Source organism: Salvelinus namaycush, unplaced genomic scaffold (genome assembly GCF_016432855.1).
Source record: "Salvelinus namaycush isolate Seneca unplaced genomic scaffold, SaNama_1.0 Scaffold2363, whole genome shotgun sequence".
Classification (NCBI taxonomy): Eukaryota; Metazoa; Chordata; class Actinopteri; order Salmoniformes; family Salmonidae; genus Salvelinus; species Salvelinus namaycush.
The window spans coordinates 38,157-39,015 of NW_024059190.1; positions in this window are offsets into that span (position 1 = coordinate 38,157).

Sequence of the window (859 nt, forward strand, 5' to 3'; positions counted from 1 at the left end):
TAGACATAGGCCTACGCACAGAAGACAGAATGTTTATTTTCTAAAGATGATCCCACTAAAGATCAGCAAGTAATATGGGAATTGATTGAATTGAATGTTGTTTTAATCTTGTTGGTGATTGAATAGTTGTTTTCTCTCAAATCGAAATCTGGCACTAACATTTTCATGAATATCTAGGTCAAGAGATCATGCCTCAGTAGACCTACACAGAGGGGTTGATAAGAGAATCACACAATAATTTGAATCTTTGTGTTAGGAAAAGCCTAGAATGTCTTTTTTATTATTATTTTTTATTTAACTAGGCAAGTCAGTTAAGAACAAATTCTTATTTTCAATGACAGCCTAGGAACAGTGGGTTAACTGCCTTTTTCAGGGGGAGAACGATAGATTTTTACCTTGTCAGCTCTGGGATTCAATCTTGCATCCTTATGGTTACTAGTCCAACGCTCTAACCACTAGGCTACCTGCCGTCCCACAAAAATTGGTCAGAGGCGCCCCCTTCTGAGACAGCACACACACGGTTTATTAACAAACAAACAGGACATAGCCAATGGAGTTCCACTGCACCGTACACACACACACACACACACACACACACACACACACACACACACACACACACACACATACACACACACAGACACCACACACACTACACATACACCACACACCACACCACACATACACACACACAGGGGAATAACAGAGTAACGGAGTTTCCAGTGTGAAGCTTTGCTAGCCAGTGTGAGAGAGGCCTGCAGCACAGCAGTTGATTTAAAGGACAGGACACAGAGTGGTGGGATGCCTTCATCCTTCACAGAGGTTGTTACTACTTTTGTGCATAGCATGCACTGAGAGA